The sequence below is a fragment of the Quercus lobata genome, chromosome 11, assembly GCF_001633185.2.
Source record: "Quercus lobata isolate SW786 chromosome 11, ValleyOak3.0 Primary Assembly, whole genome shotgun sequence".
Lineage (NCBI taxonomy): Eukaryota > Viridiplantae > Streptophyta > Magnoliopsida > Fagales > Fagaceae > Quercus > Quercus lobata.
The window spans coordinates 343,861-366,237 of record NC_044914.1 but is presented as its reverse complement, the minus strand read 5'-3'; positions in this window follow the sequence as shown (position 1 = coordinate 366,237).

The window sequence follows — 22,377 nt, the reverse complement described above, 5'->3', positions numbered from 1 at the left end:
TGTGTGATAGGTTTCACCCAAATGCATGCATGCAAACCGTTAAAAGTTGATCTTGCGATATCTTTCGAACAGACTGTTTGATTTGGAAACCAGATGTATCATTGGGATCATTGAAATCTCAAGATTATTTTCATGATATGATGAATGAGTTAGGATCCATTTAGATACAACTTATTTTTGCTGAAACTGAAAATTAAAAACTGAAAACACTGTAACAAAATAATTTTTAAATGTGTGAATAGTGCCGTGAGACCCATTTTTAATGAAAAAGTTGATGAAAAGTGAAGTTTGTGAGTCTTGTGAACAGTGCACGGGACCCACGGTGTGATGAAAAGGGTTGAAAAGTCAAATATATATGGCTACTGTTCATTAACAGTAGCATGAACAGTGAAATTTGTCTCCTTGAAACGCGTGTTGCAGTAGGAAAAAAAAATGCAAACGCAAAACGCAACAAACGCCGGATCCAAACAGATACTTAATGACTAAAATGCAACCATGATTTTTTGGGGCACATAAAGTGGTTACTTTGCCATCTTCTAAGGTTAAATTATGGATACAAAATGGAGTGTCTACAAATAGCCTTAAGCTCTTTCTTATCACTTCAATCATCATGAATATGATTTGAAACTGATGTTGATGATGAAATACTCTTAACAGGGCCGCCCCCCCCCCCCCCCCAGGTTTTAAATGTGCGTGGCTCCAATAAAATTTAGGTTTTAGACTTTTTGAATTTGGCTCTCTCAAAATTTAAATTTTAGACTTTAAAAATGTATAATTGATGACTCAAAATTTTGAATTGTTTAAAAAAGAAAAGAAAAAAAATCTGGCCCATTCCTCAGCAATCAACAAATTCCAAATACATAATCCTTGTTGTAATTAACATGTTTCCAAATTGTAAATATTAAAAAAAAAAAAAATCTATCTTACGATAGATATGATAACTATTTATATGAACCATTATAATTTTGTCTCTCTTACTCTCTCTGATATACTCTTGAAAATGATTATTGCACACTCAAAATTACACACAATCTAAACACACTACTTTGAAAAAAATAATTACAATTAAAATTGTAAAATCGTGTTTCAAGGCACGACTTCAAAATTTTAGCTAATTTTAATGGAGTGTGTACAAGTTGTACGCATTGATGAGTGTGTAGCAAGATTTATTCTTTTGAAAATTAACTAATGAGTGATATAATAGTGTTTATAATAGGGTATAATGTGGTGTATTTGATTTATTGTGTGTATCTACTACATGTGTTGGTATAATAGTGTTTATTTTATATTGTTTCGCCAAACTTATAAATGTAAAACATTTTCAGTCTAATATTTTCAGGTGTTTGGTATGTCAAGTTAAAATTTTCAAAAAAATCACCAAACAAGTAACTTAGCTGTCGTGGTTGCTGGTACTAAAGGTTCGGTGATCAAACCATTGGAAGCAGCAATTAGAATGGTGGCTCTAGTGACTGTTGTTGGAGTGGTGTCTCTAGTTGCCAAACTGCTAACACTAATGTACAAAACGACGACAACTCCGGTAATGAGATTATCGACACTAGTAGTCGAAATGGCATCTCTAGTGACTAAACCTTCGACACTAGTAGCCAAAGCGGTAGCTTTGACCACCTAATCAGTGGAACCAGTCATCGAAACAATAACTCCAAACAGTCAGTACTAATCACTAGAGCGGGCGACTCTAGGTGCTTAGCCCACCTAATGGGGCGAGAGGAGCATGTGATGAGCAAGCCACTCAGGAGATGTTTTTATAAAATATTTTACCAAAATTTTAAAAGGAAAACATTTTACAACTTTTATAAAGGATTTTACGGTCAACGAAAAATTTTTTACAAGTTTGACCACGTTTTACATGCAAACAAACACTTGAAAATGGAAAATCATTGTTCGTAAAATATTTTACTTCTATTAAGGTATAAATTTTCACACATGCCGCATGCCACAATCCTATTCGATCCTACTTACCCACTTATCGAAGAATACCCAAATATCCTCTACAATTATTTACCATCTTACTCCCTAAATTAGCCCACGATATAAACCATCACAAAAAGCCCAAAGTCTCATATCTTATCAAAATTTATATTACTATTTGGCAAAGCCCAAAATCGGCCCTATGAGCCCAATACATACATTCCATTTTATTCATAGTCCAAGCAAATTACTTGGCAACATCAAAGCCTAAGCTAACTACTTGGCAATATCAATAGCAAAAGTCCAAGATGATTATTGCTTGGCAAAAAAATATTTTAAACCCCAAGACTATTACTGCTTGACACACAATTATTTTGAATCCCAATATCATTTGGCAAGTATTATCATATTATTTCAAAATCCTGAGACTAATAATGCTTGGCAAATACTATTATTTTAAAAGCTCAAGATTAATAATACTTGGCAAACGCTATGATTTAAAAGTCTAAAACCAATAATGATTAGGTAGCACAACTATCAAATATAAATATTTTACTAAAAGCCGGAGACTAATAATGCTCAAATGCTACTATTTCAAAAGTCTAAAGCTAATAATGCATGGAAAATCATAATTATTTACTTGACAAAATACTATGATTGTCAAATATAAATGTTTTCCTCAAAGCCCAATGCTAACAAAGTTTGGCCAATAAAATTATCTAGCAATTTTTTCATAAGCCCGTGGAGATTGTAAACCCATCGAAATTATTTATTTTATACCATATTACAAACCATGGAACTGTTTTTTTTTTTTTTTTTTTTTTGACACAATTTTTCTGAGGGACTCCAAACCATGGAACTTATGTTAAAAATATGTGGTAATTATTTATCTTATGTTACACTATTTATCTCTGCAGTATTAAGTCCGTGGAAATTACTATTGATAAAAACCCATGGCAAATATTTTTTATGGAATACTATGGGAATTAAATAGTCCATGGCAAGTATCATTTATGAAACACCAATAAGTTATTTAAGCATGACAAATATTATTGAAATAATTAAACCTATGTAAAATATTATTTATGAGATTAATACAAATTATTATTTTAGTTCATGGAAATTATTATTCAAGACCCTATGATGAATATTTATAGAAGCCTTAAGTATCTGTTATTCTCGCTAACAATAAAAGCCTATGAAAATACATTAATACAAACCTATGGCTACATTATCCATCTTATAGGGCCTAAAGAGTAAGAGCAAAGTAGCAAGCCCAAATGAAGAGAACCACCAAGACAAGGCCCACCAGAAATGCTTAACCCAGCAAAAAACAACAGCAAAAGAAGTCCACATGTGCCACTAAGCCAGCTGGGTAGTTCCTCTTTAGTTCAGTTCTAATCAGATGCCAGTTGGACAACTGTACAAAAGTAAATAAGCTCCCTAAATAAGTCAATAGTTGGCCACCTGTCAACTTAGAGTCCCATCAGCATTACTCGTACTGTAGCGCCTGAAGTGAACAGTACCGAATAGATGGGTTTACATTATGGAAGTGTTTGATACATACACTTAAAAACTGAAAATATGTGTTTGAAAACATATGTAAAAATACGTATAGATAAAAAGGTATATGGAAATACGTGTAATGTTATTTAAAAACTGAAAACATATGTTTGAGTTACCATAACAAACAGGGCCTAAAAAGCTGAAGAACAATAAAGACTCTTCTTCTCTTTCAAGTTTCAGTCATAGCTCAAGGAAGTCATCACCAGACCTTCTAAGCTTCAACTAATTATTTTATTTAGTGGTAAAAATGTATAATAATCTATATATATAATAATAGGTGAAGCAGAGAGAAAATCCAATTAGATTTCAATTGGATTCTCAATTTTGCGCCACTTATCCTAATCAAAACTCAAAAAAAAAAATTTAATTAGATTATAAATTTGACTTCAATTTTGTGTCATGTATCTTATCTAAATTTTCTAATTTTTGTGCCCAAATAAATGATGCATTTACATTTAACATGGAAGCCAATAAAACCACAATAATAATGCTCATTGGCCTAAGCAAAAACATCTTACCTGCACACTTTCATGGAGATTATAAATTGGACTCCAATTTTGTGTCATGTATCTTATCTAAATTTTCTAATTTTTGTGTCCAAATAAATGATGCATTAACATTTAACACGGAAGCCAAGAAAACCACAATAATAATACTCATTGGCCTAAGCAAGAACATCTCACCTGCACACTTTTATAGATGATCTCAATAAAGTCTGGAGCTCTTCTAATCCCACAACTAGAACCAAGGAGTCCAACGAGAAAGACTATAAAAGTAAAACATCATCTCCTCCTAATTCCATATCTTCATCCCATGTCTCCTCCTCTCTCAACCTCTACCAACTAGATCCACACACTGCCCTCTCCTCCTCCTTATGGATTTTTTAGAGCAAGGCCGGGTTCAAACACAATGTTCAATCCCACTCTTCCTTGCTTCACACTCTCATACATTAGCGCTTCATTGGCGCCTCCAAGAAAATTCCAAGCTCAATGATTAGTTCTTATTTTTTAATAGTTTTTAGTGTGTCTGGATTAAGATTTTGTTAATTTGTTAAAAGTGACAAAAATATAATCATATATATTATATTAAGTTGAAGTTCAATTTTAGAATTCAAATTGAATCAAATTAATTTCTAATTGTAGTTTAATTTTGTGCTATGTGTCCAATTTAATTTTTAAATGTTGGTGTTAAGTTACTTCCATTCATAATGCTCAATGTGGAAATTGAATCTACTAAGATAAACATCTTATCATCATAATTGTTAATATTTCCGTGCGTAAGCACGGACTATATGCTAGTTTATTTATAAACCAAGCTCATGAATCCTAAAATGGGAAATTTAGGAAAAAGTGGTTGGAGCGCATAAGAAGCTCTCCAGCAGAATTTCCAATAATGACCTCAATAGCCAGCCCTTGAAGCTCTTATCCTAGTTACAGCTAACAAGATCTCTAATCTTAACCCATGTCCTAAACCTATTGGCTGAGATATATCCCCAAATATCAGCACTTAATGTTGAGATTAGCTAAATCTTAGCTTCCAGCTGCCATTATCCAAAGAAGCTAAAATGCCCAAAAGCTAATCATACAATTTTTGGACAAATCCTAGGATATATATTTTGAAATTTCCTTGCTAATCATATCCGATCCTCTTGATTTTGCTAATCACTCCCTGTAACTCCATTATAAAAGAAATCCACCATTAATTCCTAAAACCACATCATCTTCTCATAAATCCCCTGCTTACTATCTTGATTTTTGGTTCATAAATTAGATTCTCAACTCATAAATTAGTCTCTTAGTTCATAAATCAACCTCTTAACTTTTAATTCATAAATATGCCCTACACACTTACCTAGAAGCATTCTTTTCTACTTCATTTGAAGATTTCTGCAATGCAAATAGCCACCAACACTATTACCTTCTATCTTCCTATCATTTCCTTATAAAAAATCCTCACCCACCATGCTATTCTCAGCTCATAAGTAAGTTCTTGATTTCATAAAATAGCTTTTAGTCCATAAACAGCCTTATACAAATACCCACAAACACTCTCTTCCACCTCATCAAAAAAGTTCCTGCGGCATAAAAAGCCTTCAAGCTCATGGCTAATAATAGCTTAACACTATTCTATCCCTCTTTTATATTTACACACACTTATCCATTAATCTCCTCATTTACCATATATATACACATCTTTATAGGTATGGCATGACACATAGAGATCTTGTTTAAATATTTGTTGCTCTAGTTGAATCTCTCTCTCCCTTTATTTCATACTAAGTTTTTCCCTTTTATTTGTAATTATTAAGTTGCAACATATGATCATTGTTTATTGTTATTCTATTGAAGGTTATGATGTTTTTGTTACTATGTAATTTTTTTCTCATGTTAATCTATATATTATTAAAAACTGAAGCGTAGCATTTAATGCTGCTGCTCTCACGTTGCATCACATCAGCTGCCACGTCATTTTTTTTCTTTTTAAATATAATTTGTCCTACAATTTTAAAATGGTTTTTATAATTTTCAGCCCTATAAATGCAGCCCACTACTTATTTATTTACTTCTAGTATCACCCTATAATAAATATGTATAATTAATCCAGTCCACCTCTTATTTATTTAGTTCCACTATCAAGCTCAACCTAAAGCCTTTTCAATTCAGTTTTAGGGTTTTGTGTGAGCCTTTTCAGCTTAAAGGAAGAAAACGAAAACAAAAAAACAAAACGTTGAAGCCTTTCAAGCTTTAGGGTTTTTTTTTTTTTTTTTTCCAATTTTTTTATAATTGTTTTTAACATTTTTTTTTTTAATATTTACACTTCTCCAACATTTCTCACTCCCTTACCATTTCATCTCCCCACTACTTCTTCAATCTTTCTCCCTCCCTTACCTTTTCATCTTCCCACTACCCTCTACATTAATATCATTCTTCATTTTTCCCTTCATCTTCATTTATTTTTGTCTCTTCTTATTCACATCCTCTTACTATAAATTTGTCACTATCTCTTCTATTCTATGCATAGTTTTTCGTCACAAAAAAGGTTCCCTCTCTCTCTCTCTCTCTAAATTTTTTGGTGGATTTTTTTTATTTTTCTTGCATCTCTACTTTAGGTTGATAATTTTTTTATTCTTTAAAACTCTATTTTGGGTTAATGCGATTTAGTTTTGTTTTTTAAATTGTAATTTAGTTTTGTTTTTTAAATTGTTGTTGTTGTTGTTTTTTTTTTTTTTTTTTTTTCCTCTCTCTCTCTTTGATTGTTAAATGTTATCCTATTGCGTTCTAAAGAATTAAATATAGCATATAAAAATAAAATATTATTATATTACATAGCATGATTTGGATAAATTGGTATTTATTCTATTACATAACATGATTTTTTATAGTTCTCAATTTAGATGTTAAACTATGAGACTTTACTAATTTTTGTTTCTTTTCTAATCCTTTGTGGTGGAAAAAATACTCTTAATAGTTGTATTAGAAGTACTCTATAATGCCATTTATTTAAAGAAAAGCAAAAGTTAGCCAAACGAAAATAATCAGATAGGTGACAAATTTTAACTTTTGCAATTTTATTTTTATTATTATTATTTTATACCAATGCATGTATAGAAATTTAATTCTTAAATTTTGCTAATAATTTTTTATTTGATAATATGTTTTGGACGGCCGAAATTATAATTTCTACAAAGAAAATAACCTTAATAGATTATTAATTTTTTTTGGTTTACGTTTTTTTGGTGTTTTAAATTGTTCCTATATTACATTTATGATCGTTCCTATAATAAATAAAAATAAAATTATGAAATACATTACTCATTATTAGATTAGTTTAAATTGTAAAAAAAATAATAATAAAACCACCATAAAAATAATTATCACGCGCAACGCACGGATTCGTGGCTAGTTTAACAATAGAGGAGGAAACACAAGATTTTTCTGATGAAGACTTTTCTGATGTAAACATATTTCTTAGTCTATCAGAAAACTAACGTTGGACGTTTCTCTTGTTTCATTGCTGGACTATTATTTGAGTACTTGTTGTAATGGGCCACCATTTTTCATGCTTATCCTTGTAAGAGGTACTTGAGGCCTCATTATAATCCTTGTTGGATGCAATATAGACCTTGAGCTAAAAATTGGTTTTTCCCATTTCACTGACAGTCTTTAGGCCATTTTCAAAGCCCAATGTCAAGTCTTAGTCTTGGCTTCCCAAAAATTTTATTGGCAATAAAAAAATTGCTTCCAACAAGTTCAAAACAAATAGAGTGTAAATGTATATTGAATAGTCAAATCTTATATTCTATATAATATCCGTTTCAGTTTGAGTTTAATTTTTTGGGAGAGAAATAGAAGGCCTAAGAGCAAGCTAGTGAGTTATTGGTCTTTAAATGAAACTTGAACCCAACACTGTCAACTTTTTCGTCAAGAGCCCCAAATGGGTTTGAGAGCAAAACCCTAGAATCAGGCTTGGCTAGTCCACTTTGGAGACTCACTTTCGAACTTGTTGGTAGGTGTTTCATCAAAAGAAAGTTAAAATAAATTTAAGAGAAAGCAACTCAAAGATACTGCTGGAAAGAGTCGGTGTGTCTGTGTTTCAATGATAGATTATATTTTACCACATACCAAAACCTTGTTGTGCCACCTTTACACACATGAAAAGGCAAGTGTTTTTTGTGGGTGCACAAAATTGTGTGCATTAACATGTGTTTAATAAACCCTATGCCTAGCTTATTTTATTATATATATTTTTTCTTATTGGTGTTGATACTGCATTTTGTTTGATCTTGATTAGTGTGCCAAAATACCAGATAAGCCCTAAAAGCTAAAACGCAAAAACTATCTTTTAAACTTAAAATAATAATTTTACCCTGATCAGATGTTGGATAAATCATTTAATGAGCCAAGGGTTCAAAATCCCAAATTTGCTATTTTTAGCCAAAATTGACTAACCCTAATCGGAACTAGTCAAAATGTTGACAAAAAATCCGACCGTCTAATCGAGATTAATTTTTATCCATCTTAAGGATTATAAAATTCCCTTTAAAACAATAGTTCAAAGGCCAAACTCAAGGTTAAAATATCATGTGAACATCAAACTTCTAATTAAACAAAACTATATTTCATTGTTTTTCAAGTAAAAATATTGTTTTTGGGGCATTTTCATGCAATAAACTGTACAAATCCATTCACAATGGGTGCAAATGGCCTAGACCACATTGAAATATGATGGATTATCTACTCTAAAAAAAAGGGCTTGATAATATCCCCTTTGATATTCCAAGAAAGGTGCTACATAATTTTCTATACTACATTACCTCCCTTTCAAGTATGACATCTTGACAACGGTAACTCTGAATTTCATAAGGCCAAAACCTATGAAAACTAGACATCCATAAATTTCAAGTTTTAAGAAATCCAAACTCCCAAAGACGTCCAAACAACAACATGAAAATAAGGTCAAAGAAGGGAAAAATAAGAAAATCAAGAAAGGAAGGTTGGAGAGGCTTGTAGAAGACTGATGTGGTGGCAACAGGCTCACACCATGGTGTGTGCCTCTTGCAAGAAGCACACACTATGGTGTGAGCCTCCCCCATCAATTTTTTTTTTTTTTTTTTTTTTGGGGTATAAATACCCCCCATTCCCTCTTGAAATAATCAATCAATAATATGCACAAAAAATCTTTGTTAGTAATGATTTCATTTTTATGGGTTTTTATGGTGCTTTTGTAACTAGGTTGAATAAGCTTTTGATAAAAACTCTGACACTAAATTCAGTTAAAACATTAAAAAAAAAAAAAAAATTGACCATTTGTACAGATTATGAAGTTGTAAAATTGAGTATAGATTATGAATTTGATTATATAGAGAAATTCCTTTGATTATCCAACTATTTGATTATATATAGCTCATAGAAAACACTTAGAATTTACTAAGTGGCTATCTGTGGTCTATGAGCTCTTTTCTTTAGACGACTTATCTTCTTCTTAGATGAACTCGTTTCTTCCTTCAGGTGCTTCTTTGTTTTTCTTTGGACGATGTTCTTTCTTCCTCTTCCTCTTTTGGATGACTCTTATGCTCTTGGACGATACTTATAAATAATGATTTACCTTTTGGTTACCCATTACTTCCCTCCAACCATGCATTTGAATTCCATTGGGGGAGAAAAAATGAAACTCCACTAGGAGAGCGTACAAAATAGGGTTTTGTTCTTTTTTTGCAACTATTAGTTCACACACAAATTTGTAAGCCCAAAGCCAAAACAAACTCCCTTAAATAATAATAAAAATGAGAAAATAAAAGATTTTCTGTGGTGGCGTGGGGGGAATGGGCAGACTAGTAATGTGGGGGGCTTCTATGTAGTAAGTTAGGCAACGTTTGAAAGAATAATGGAAAGTAGCATCTCGAGTTTTAGAAACTCGAGATCTACATTAAAAATCGAGTCTCAGAGACTTGCTTTCTGCTCACTTTGTGCTGCCTGAGTTGGACAAAATGCCACCTAGATCTCGAGTCTTAGAGGATGTTTGGATTGGAAATATCTCAAAACTCAAAATTTATAACTCAAAAACTTAACTCATTTCTCAAAACTCTATCTCACTCAAAACCCAAAACTGAAAAAAATTGTTTGGCTCCAATATCTCAAAACCGTGCCCCACATCTTAGTTCTCAATTTTTTCACTTTTTGGTGGAGCCCATAGCCTGCACAGGTCAGAAGGTTGGTTTTCTCTCATGCGTGTCCTCTTCTCTCTCCTTTCACCCAATACTGTTTTGTCTTCCTATCTCCACAGACACACACACGCCAAACCTAATAGAAAGGTCTGAGCTTTTTTCTTTTCTTTTTCCTTCTCTATACCTATGCCTCCACATCCTGAAGACCCATAAGCTACAAACAGCCAACTGGTGAGTTCCTTTTCTTTTTTTGTTTTATCTCTATCCCAAAAGAACCCCTTAATCCCCAAATTTTGGTTGAAACCCATCTCCATCAAACCCCTTTCTTCGTGTCTTCTAGCCCAGTCATACCCACTGTTGTGCCCAAACCCCACGGGATTGTCCTTTCCCTTTTAACTCTAGGCCTCTGTTGTGTCTGATTTCCCCTTCTTACTCTGCCCCCAAAGAACCTGAAAATCAACCAGTGGGTTATAAATCAACCAGGGTTATCCATCTTAACAATGTAATAGGTATATTTATTCTCCCCACTCATCTATTTTCCCTCCATTTATTGATTTCTTACTACTTACTCTGTGTTTTATTTTTGTTTGTGTAGGGTTGAGTTTGCTTTGCTTAGCTTTATGGGAGTATATGCTGAGGTGAGCAATTTGGGTAGACGGTTTCTTCTTAATTTTGAGTTTCTTTGTGGTTGTGATCTGTTTAGTTAGTACAAATTTTTGTTTATGATTAGAGATATTACACCTGAATCCTAGTCAAATACAACTGAAATTGTTATCTTGCTGTTAATTTGAATTGGACCTGAATCAAAAAAAGAATTGGTTGTGATCTGGTTCTGCTCTGACTTGGTTGTGATCTGTTCTGTTTGAATTGAAATTGTTTATTAGCATTCTCATATTCCAAATCTTGGCGTGCAGTATATATAGTAAATAATACAAAAGCAATTAGTGAAACTTGATTGCAGGACAACAGCAAATCGCAAAACTCATATTTCTATATTGGCTGTAGGGAAATAATTAGTTTAAATGTCTTTGACCTTGCAAGAAAAAGAACTCATGATTTAGAACCAAGATATTTTTTATCCTCTTGTTATCTTGCTGGTTTCAAATACAACTGTTATTTCAAACAATGTCTTATTGGTTTTAGCAAAAAATTGACATTGAAAGACCAATTATTTACACTATTTGTTTTATGTTAATAAATTCATGTTATTAAGCCTATATTGATGTTGTCATTTACGTTGCAGGATGATGATCGTCATTGTAATTTTTTAGATGGTTGGACGGCAACACTTGTAGGCGTGGTGCTAAAACAGCACCTATCGTGATAGCAAGGTTCAGGAGGCTGGAGAATGAGGCAAACCTTGCTAATGAGAGAGAGAGGGAAGCTCATGCTTCAGAAGAAGAAGCACGAGAAAGGGAAAGAGTTGCGAAGCGAAAGGCAAAAAAGGCAAGGGTTGCAAAAAGGATTACTGAAGAGAAGATGAACAAGTACAAACAAGCTCTAGTTGTATCATGAGTGTTGTTCCTTGTATTCTACCTATTTAGTACTAGGATTGGGATAGTTGGAAGGACTCAACTTTGTCTACCCTGACATTTGCACATATGTAATAGGCAATATGTAATCGAGTTAGTTTGGACACATGACTGTAACATACTCCTGTAAATTTTGTTAATGCTTGGCATTATCATGTCTTATAACAAGTCCTTCTGTTATGTAACTTTCCAAGTTTGTGAAAATGGAAAATTGTGTACAGATTTTTTGTTGTTTCAGATTCTTTCCAGTCTTCTTATAACTTTTTGTTGTTTCCGATTCTTTGATCTGTATTGAGCCTTCTTTGTGGTATTAAATTTGCTCTTTCATCAGGGGAAAAAAATCTGTCCTTCATGGACATATACTAAGTATTGACAAAAACCAAATGAAGATGAGAGACAGAAAGTATTACTGAAATATATATATATATATATATATATCTCAAATACATAAATAAAGAGGCCTTAATTGCTTTAATAGTGATATTTTCACATACACATTGGGACCGGTATATATATATATATATATCTCAAATACATAAATAACCTGTACATTATCAACAATGCTTTGACATAACCTGTGCATTGTAAACAATCTGATTTGTTTACATATCCAAGAAACAATATATATATATATATATATATATATACACAAAAATAAACATTTGAATATTAACATAAAGATGATATAACATATTTCATTGTCAAATTATAGGAATAATATATAAGTTACAAAATACATTGTCAACAAGGCTTTGACAATGAAAATATATACTGACCCCCTAAATAAACATAATGCATCATATCATCCAAAAGATGCATCATGTACATAGTAGTTAGTGAATAGGTGTCACCTAACCTAAAACGGAATTGTACAAGTTCATAACTATAATATTACAACTCTTATAGGGCACTATACAACCAGGTGGAGTAATGGCACCAACAACCCAACAAAATACTCCACAATACACAAAAAGCCATCACATATTTCCAGATTCAATGGCGATGACGCTCATAATCAGTCCATATGCAGTCAGTAATGTCATCTCTAAACCGATTCATAGCACGCTTCGCCTAGTCAGACATCTCCCTAACATATCTTCGGGTGGTTGTACTAGCAGATGCACCTGCAGATCCATTACCACTGTTTTGGGCAGCACCTCCACTCACATCAGCATTCTCCCAATTGTGAAACAACTCATCAAACCGGCTGTTCATGTATATAAAATTGTGCATAGCACAACATGCAGAAATGACATACCGCTGGCGCAAAGGCTTGAAGTTCGGCATCGAGTTCAATATTGGAAAACGGGCCTTCAAAACACTAAAGCATCTCTCAATAACCATGTGCAGAAAGGAGTGTCTATAGTTATATAGCTCCTTCTTGGTTGTCGGTTGCCTATTGCTTGATCTGAACTCTTGAGCATGGTAGCAGGTGGATTTGTGTGGTGGAAGGAAAGACGTACCAATGGGGTACCTCGAATCAACCAAGTAGTATGAACCTGCATCATAAATAAAATATTTTAAAGTTTCCATATGTCAGCCAAAAATTTTTGTCAATTTAAAATTTATATTTCCTGTTTAAATACTTTGTTTATGTCAATTTCACATTTTCTGCTTGTTACATAATCACTTTTAGATCTACTACCATGCAGCATTATTTTTCTTTAATCAAATAAACTATAGTTTAATCAAGTAAGTGGCAAACATGTTATATTTAATTTAAACACCATGTTAAGGAGTAATGCATAGAAACTAATCAAAGTTATTTTTCTCAGTTGGATAACTTTTAAAATTGCTGCATTTGCTGAATGAGCACTCCATAATTGGGCAGTGGAAATTAAAAAAATGTACCTTCTGGTGGCCATGGAAAGCCATGCTTTGGGTCCTTAATGGCTTCCTCTAATACACGTGAGTCATTGGCGCTACCTTCCTAACCCGAATGGACATATATAAACCGCATGTCATGATCACATGCACACATCACATTAGTGGTGACAGTGTTTTTTCTACTCCTATATTGCTGAGTTTTGCTAGTTAGAGGCCGAGCACTCACATGAATTCCGTCAATTGTACCAATGCATCTCTACAAATAGTTAAAATTAAACTATAAACAATCCGACATTCATCCAATGCACAAAATATTACATTTATACTATATGTTTTCCAACAAATGACCAAACCCATGGTTCCAACAACTTGCACAGCCATTTTCCCATATGTCAAAAAAATTATTTTGAGTTTCTTAAGCAATAAGGGAAAGCCCAAACCCATGGTTCCAACAATTTATAGCCTTGGAAAAAAATTATTTTTATCAATAAAAGCAATAAGGGAAATTATACCTCGAACCATGGGTGATATTTGTTCACTTGGAGATGTCGTGGGAGGCCGGTTACATTCGGATCAGGCTTAATCAAGTGCTGACCATAGGAGTGGATAGCACGCATAACCCTTCGAAATTTGCAGGCCACCATCTCAATCGAATGTTGAAATTTGTCCGCAACACACCGCATTCGGGTGTTATGCCCAATGATGTACAAGAACATAGCGACAGATTCTTGCACATCAACATGACCCTTTCCTTCCTTCAGATATCCATGCCGTTTCAACTCATCAACGAAATGATAGAATAACCGCAAAGACATGCGGAACATCTCAAAGCATTGTTTCGGATTTCCATCTCTAACCTCTTCCATATAGCCACTACCAGTTAAAATGCTTGTACGCATCGGACGTTTGTTGTAGTAGCATTGTACATAGGATGCCATCTCCTCCACCAAACCATTTATGTAATCAAAGTCCTCCTCATTATCATAATCAGACCAGTCATAATCGGAATCAGTATTGCTATTAGACCAGTTATAATCTGTACCATACCCATTGTTATGGAGGATGTCATGGTCAAGGATGAGGCAGTCGTGCCCGGTATCATTGCAGCACCCATGCATGTCAACATCTTGGTTAAAGAATGGTTCATCAAAGTCATAACTCCCATGGAACATCTCCTCATCTGGGTGATAGTAGTCATCATCAAAGTCGTTGTCCCCTCACTGCATCTCATAATCATTGCTGAAGTAGGCGTTGTCAAAGTCATAAGTCCAGAAGTCGTCATTGGGACCAAACATGAGGACCTATATGCTGAAGTGAAAGAAGATTAGCACATATTTAAATGTAAAAATAAGCATAAACCAATAGTTATGAAATAGACAGGGTAGATATGGTATTTATGGTATAACAAATTTTAGAAAATGGCAAAAGAGCATAGAACAGTAGTTATGAATGCTGAAATATTGAAACATATAATCACACAATAAAAATAGCATTTAAAAAACATGAAAAATAACAGGCAAGGTCTACTACAAACACCATCAAATACACATAAACATATTAAGTTTTTAGCCATCTATGATAGCTAGCACTAACAAAACAAAAGATGGTCCAACCAACCACATGTATAAATCTTGTTTTAATAAGTACATCCAAGTCCATGAAACTTGCACAACAAAACCCAAATAACATAAAAGAAATAAACATAAAGCAGATCAGTTTTGCTTGTTGCCCTTTTGCTTCACAACTAGGTCTATCCACCTCTTCCTCCTATGCTTTGGCATTCCCATGAACACCACCCTATTTTCTTTGACGTGAAGAGCTATGGAAATGACAAAATAGGCATCGAAGGTCCTCATGCTGATTCAGAACTTGAATAGCCTTTCCCAGTGAGCATGGATCACCTCTAGCAGCTGATTGGCCACAATGGTCTGAGCTACCAGCTGCCCTCCCCCTTCTTTAGGAATACCTCTCTCTAGTCAATGCATTATACTTTTGTAAAGCAGTAGTCATCTTACTCGCCCTATCCGCTTTCTTGGCAACCTTCTTCCCCTTGGCATTGGAATCTTGAACGGGATGCTTATCAGGATGTTGGGTTTGGTCATTAAAAGGGCTCTCATCACTGGGTATTTCGTCCAGGTTTGGACTGTAACAATCATCATGAACCACTTGGGTACAATGTTCATCGTTGGCAAGTGCCTCCTCTGGGGCATGCTCTTCATCACTATCTGGGGCTGGGGTGTTAGAAGAGATTTGAAGGGCCCCCAGTTGCAGTGGTAGGGGCAAATAGTTACCTTAGTTTGTCATAGTGGGGGTAGCCCTTCTTCCGTAACAATGGTGCTTTTGGATCTCCCTAAAAAGAACAAAACAAATTGACATCAAACAATATGACATACGAAAGACAACTGGGAAGTTAATAGAGATATGAAAATAACAGATGGAATAAAGAACATACCGCAACCACATTTGCCGACACTTCTTCAAAACCGATAACAGTTTGTGTTAACTCATCCCACCCTAACCCTGTATAATTCAACAATTGCCCCTACTTTCGTTGTTTTCGATTTAGCCTATTATGCTTTTGAATCACCTTCTTAGTCAGGAAATTCTTCCCAGTTTGGGTATAAAGCTGCTTGGTAATAGATTCCTAAATAGGGGTCTTAAACACACCATTTTCCATATTCCCTTTGAGCTGTTCATCCAACATAATCTCAATGAAAATTTGTTCAATGTGAGGAGGCCACAATTTGTCATCCACCTATTGTGATTAATGAGCCATCTAATACAAATATCTCAGCACAACAATGTGTTAATTTATAGATCATAGGTTTTAAAAATATGTCAATGTGGGTCCTTTTGGCCTTTTGAAAGATTAAACAAAATTTGTCTTCTAGAATTATGTACAGAAAGTGAGATCCATAACAAATCCAGAGGATGCAACCTCAAGTAGACAGAACCTCAAGCTTTATAGAATTATTACAAAACAAAGTTACAAAATAAAAGTGATGACTCAATCTGATCCAAGAGATTAAACCCAGTTGTATACTTTGTTATTAGAAAGAAAGCATCCACTCTTGTCAAGAAGAAATGACCATAGATATTGAATTTATAATAAATCACACACAAAGTCCCTTCAAGTGATTATAAAGGAGTGCTTCAAAATATGAAATTTCTGATAAACTATCAATATAAAGAAAAGAAGGGAGATAGAAGCAACGAAATATTTATTGAAGACTCAACACACACAATGACAAACAAAGTCACAAAAAGATTGGATTTTTAGCATAAACCAGTGCTGACCCATACAATAACCCATAACATATACCCGAATCAAAGTTTCTCAGTCCACATTTCATCACAGACAAAGTCGATTATTTTACAAAACCCATCAGACACAAATTTTTTACAAAACCCATCAGACACAAATTTCATTATTTTACAAAACCCATCAATGTTTAGAGAAATTGAAAAAAAAAAATGAAACACAAACAAAATCAAAACAGAGCACCTGAACAAAAACTTTGAAATACAAACATTGAAATTTAGAGAAACACAAAACAGAGCAAGGTGGGTTTACGGAGGGAGAGAGAGAAAACGCAGTCACCTGTGCAGAGGTTAGATTCTCAAACCAGAGTCGGCGTTGGTATCGGATGTGTTGGGGTGTGCTTGTTTCTGGCTGAGACTCCTTCTTCTTCCTCTTGCTTTGTGCTGGGTTAAGAGTGGCTTGTGAAAAAAATGGAACAAATGAGAGGTCTGAGCAATAAAAGAAAGGCAAAAGTTTGAAATAATGGTACATTGGTAAAGGTGAGTGAGAAGTGTTAATTGAGCAGTAAATGGAGAAGGTGTAAAATTGTAAATGGAGTAAATAGAGAGTCAGCGGAGTAAAGAGAAGAGAGGAAAACAGAGGCCGAACTGAAGCTGGAGCATTTGGCACAGCAAAAGCTTCCAACGGCTCTGAGGATGATGTGACCATACACCGAAGAGGGTCCCACACGTTTGCAATTATTTACGAAAAATGCCACAAAACTCATATTTCAAAAACTAAAAACAACTTTTGAGGAGTTCTCATTTCTCATTCTCAAAACTCAAAATTTTGAGATATGAGACCTGGAAACAAATGCTGGAAATTAAACCAAAAAATATTTCAACTAGTGGGTCCCACGGATTTTGAGTTTTGAGTTAAGGTTTTTGAGTTATGTAACTCAAAACTGGCCAATCCAAACACCCTTTTAAAGACTCGTTTTGCACAAAATAAAAATCGAATCTTTAAGACTCGATTTTCTTAGAGAAAAACGTGTTATCAACTAAAGCAATATTTGATTAAACATTGCATAGAACTCGAGTCTTATAGACTCGAGTTCCACTGGGTAAAATAATAAAAACTCACACGCTTAACACTTAGCCCGTATAACACAAGTGCTAACACAGATAGCTCCTCTACACAGCCTTTTCACCCTAAAACAGAGCATCCTCATTAAGTCTCTCAGCCTCACTAACTCTCACCCTCACTAACTCTCACTCACCCATAACTTTCACACCACATTGCCTCTTACTCTCACTCACCACACTGCCTCTCTCACTGCTCTTCCCTCTTAACAAATTCATATCTCAGGTAAGGGTTTGCATAATTTGATTGTCATTGTAGTTGGGTATTAGTTGTCTATGGGTGTGGATTAAAGAGTTTGACTATTTATTTTGTAGATGGTTAACATAACTTAGTTAATTTACCAATATTGTGAATTATAGAACTTTGTTTTGTTAGTGTTAGTTTTTTGAGTATTTATTTGCATGGTTTTTGTTATCAAAATTTTATTCATCATTTTTAGGATTTTATTTTTATCATGATCTTACAAGTTTTTTTGACTTTATTCATCATTATTTTGGGTATGAAATGGGAAGTGAATGAATGTAATGAATGGGTATCATAATCAAACTCCTTAAAGTAATTCTTAAAATGCACTGACCTACAATACATGATTGTATAAGGAATTGATAATTATAAAAAAAAAAAAAAGTATAAGAATTGGTCATTTTGGAAACAATTTGGTATCTGGTAATGACATTTAAGCCTTAAGGATATGGAATACTTTGGTCTTGTTAATTTAATATGTTTTGTTAATGCTGCATCATCTTTGTAAAGTCTCCTCTCGTTCTATGTATTCTTTAAATATATATATTTTCCTTACCTTTTATTTTTCGGGGTTGCTCCACTAGATATGTTTCAAATTTGCTTCTGAAACCAAACTTAGAACCATGGGTACCACAAGTTACATAATGGCTATAAAACTAGTAATTACCTATGAAAATTCTGGCTTGAATATGTTCAGCCTTAAGATCACATTACATTTTTTCCCCCACTTTACGACTATGTGATTTAACTAACATAGTAACTTGACTTAAACAGGTTCACAATGTCTGAAATTGATATAATCCTATACCACGGTCATCCGCTTAAGAATACCAATGCGATTGCCATTTGAAGGGCCAGGTATAAAGATGTATTATACCCAAATTGATCGTAGGTTGAAGACCCTTCACGAATTGAAGAAGATTGTCATGGAAGAGTTGTGTGAGAATCCTGCTGTGCACAACATACAAATTACTTATCGTATGCCAAATGAAATCCTGAAGCACCGGATTAATTACAAGTATATGGTGATAGAAACAGGCAAACATGTAAAAGATCATGTTTGACAAGTTGGAGAGAATACCTGAAGTAACTAACATTGAGTTGTATATACAGTTGGAGCCATGTGCAGTCTGGCAAGAGGATATCCAACAAATAACCACAAGCTTACAGGTTATGGTTCCGAATGCTTAATATGAGTATTCTACACATGTAAAGGATGATGATTTTCATGCCAATGGTGATGTTCATGCCGATGGTGATGATGATGACGACGACGACGACTATGTTGATGAGACTATTGCCATTAACAATGATGATGACGATGACAATGATGACGTCGACTATGTTGATATTAGGCAATGATCTATCTCTCTCGAAGGGGCCTTAAACAATCCTTCTAGCCTTACCAACTTGATAATGTCAATCACCCGATTATCTCGCATCTGAATGTGTGCAACTTTGAAATCGATACAAAATTATCGTGGTTGTTAGAACTAGATATACAACTTTGAAAGAACTTGCTAACTAAAAGTCAAAGACAACGTAAAAATTAAAGCGGTTGTTAGAAGATATTTCACCTCGCCATTCCAAATGTCCTTTGATCGATGATATTGTTGTCGCGTCAACAATGACTGATTTTGGGGATCAGGGTGCACGATCTCAAGCTCCTTATCGATTCGAGGCTCCATAATACAAAGAGTATAGAAAATTAAAAAGGTTATGAAAACCCCAATTTTTCTATGCCAATGTCTGATAAGACTACATATATTTTCATTCCATCACCTTCAAAATTATATATATATATATATATATATATATTTATATATATATATATACAAGGTTAAAATGATAGTTAAACATTACAAGTGCATACAAACTAGATAAGAACATGTAGGTAAATAAAAGTTTACACTTGTTGGAACCATAAATTTGAAGTGAAAAGAAAGAGTTACAGAAACATTCAAGCTTCAAGAGCATCAGCAAAATGTGACCAATTGACCATGCAAGAGGATGGCCCTTAACAGAAAATTTTTAGGCCTTCTACATTCCTATTCTAAACTTATTTTCATAAGTAAATAAGATTATATTTTTTAACATTATTCTTTCTTTTGTGCATTTCCTAACTCCTTTCAATCTCTACATTGGTTGCCACCAAACATTCATAGGCCATAAGACCATTTTTATATTCTTCCAAGTGCAGAAATTAGCTGCCAAAAGTAATTTTCAATCATATTTTAGATATCAACCTGCACGCAGATCAAATATTTAATTTTTCTAACAAGTAAACGTGATCAAATCCAAAGTTCTATTGGCCACCAAAGTTCCTCCATTAATCTTTCATGTACTCTGACAAAAATAAAGTTGATTTTCACAGTAAATTTCATGGTAGTTTCCACTAAAGGAAACCACTATATTCAGTATTCCAATTCAGATTATTGAGTAATTTGGTTTTACTCAAATAAACCATACAGCTTGATGTTAGTTTTTTTTTTTATTTTTTATTTTTTTATTTTTTTTTTATGGTAAAACAAATAAATAACAGCTTGTTAGTCCAAAGACACAAGTTTGTACAACCTAATTTTACTACCCCAAATAAAGTCACTAAACCCAATTAAAAGCCCAAATTATCCAAATATACACCCACAGACCCACTAACAACTAAACCCATTCGAGGAATCAACAACAAGCCCTCTCTTCTTCTTTTTCCCACTTTTATTCCTTTTTTGTGTACAATGTGCACTTGCTCAAACACACAAGCATATCCCCATAACATATTTTTGTGATTTTAAAAATCCCAACTATTGAACAAGAATCCAACATATTTTTGGACAGTCATCTTTAGTTCAGTTACTAAATCCAAGAACAAGAATCCAAATTCAGAAATCACAAACAAAAGCCAAGATCCAAAAGCCAAAATCAAAAACAAATTCAGCCATTAATACCCCCATATAGCAACCACCACAATTGAAGAAGCCCAAAAAGGAAATCACAAAGGCATATTAAGCTACTAAATTTAACAACCCAGAAAGCAACCCATCACCACAAATTCAATTCAACCACTAAGTCCCAAAACCCAAACAAAAATACAAAAGAAAAAGTTTAGCCACTAAACTGAGCTACAAAAACCCAAAATTTCAAGAACCCAAAACAGAAAAGAACTCAAATTTACAATAACCCATCACACAAATCCAAAAAAAGCATAAAGAAAAAAAAGAAATAGAGAACTCAGAACCTGAAAAGAGAGAGTACGAACGGCGGGCTACGAACAGTGGGCTACGAACGGCTTGAGAGTGAGTGAGTGAGTGAGTGAGTGACTTTGAGAGGGCGGAGTTTGAGAGTGAGTTTGAAAGGGTTCGTGTTTAGGTGTTTGAACTTTGAGGATTTTGTAATGAGCCGTTTGAAAGTGCTGTGGATTTGTGTTTTAATGGTGGGCAGAATTCGAGTCTTTTAAACTCGATTTTACGTGGTTCCATGTGGAAAATTTGTCCACGTAAGGGTATTACAAAACAACGAACTCGAACTTTAGAAACTCGAGTTTTAATTAAATCTCGAGTTTTAAAAACTCGAGATGCTAGTTTCACACATACTTTCAAAACCGGGCAACTAACGAAATTGTTAGAAATCCTTTGTTATTTGGAAAGGGTGTTCTGGTGGCGAGGTTATAAAAGGAAGAAATAATGGAAAATAACAAGGTACTTTCTTGTTTCTTGGCTACTAGGGGGTTGGACCTCGATCCCTGCAAACTTGATAACTATTGAATGGTATTCAATTTTACAAAGTTTGAAATCAATTTGGAGACAACTTTTTGATTAGACCTTAGTGGTAGATATAGCTTTCTTTAAATTCGTTTAGAAGAAATCCCACGAGGAAGCGAGATTGATGGGAGGGAGGGAACTTTGAACTGTGAATGTCATGGAATTGTGAGACTCAAGATTTTGCAAGCTCTTAGAATTTTGGCTAAAGTGGTCCACGTGCTTTTTGATGAAGGATGTGATATTGGTCATTTGTGAAATCGGGTTGAGCTAAGCCTCTAAGTTGTCTCCTGGAACCAAGTTGGATTTTCTTTTAAAGCAAAAGTGGGGGGTTCTTTTTTCCCATACTGCACACTTGCACAGGTTGAATTCAAAACCTTTGGGATAATGTGTCTTCAATTTGTCTTTATAGGATATTTTCTTCATTACAGAGATTGGTGATTAGCGGAGGAAAGTAGCTTGTTGTATTAATTGTAAGGG